Source organism: Rhagoletis pomonella, unplaced genomic scaffold (assembly GCF_013731165.1).
Source record: "Rhagoletis pomonella isolate Grant_MI unplaced genomic scaffold, Rhpom_1.0 Rhpom_scaffold_00011, whole genome shotgun sequence".
Lineage (NCBI taxonomy): Eukaryota > Metazoa > Arthropoda > Insecta > Diptera > Tephritidae > Rhagoletis > Rhagoletis pomonella.
Genome location: NW_023458565.1, coordinates 19,793,622 through 19,793,887, shown reverse-complemented (window position 1 = coordinate 19,793,887; position 266 = coordinate 19,793,622).

Below are 266 nucleotides of genomic sequence, written 5' to 3'. Positions count from 1 at the left end.
TACTTAGCAAATATTTAAACATCAAACAGCTAGTTTTTCTTGCTAAAATTATATAGATATTGTATGTATGTATGCAGTGTGAAAAGCAACCGAATATTAGTATGCAGATAAGCGACACCTTTGGAGGGTGACGCGGTTACATATACGAGCATTAACACCAAATACCATATTTTTGCATTAATTTGAACACACGCACACATATAGGTATGTATTTGCTTAAAAAACATTAGCGGCAAAAAATCAGCAGATTATTATTCCACGCAAAT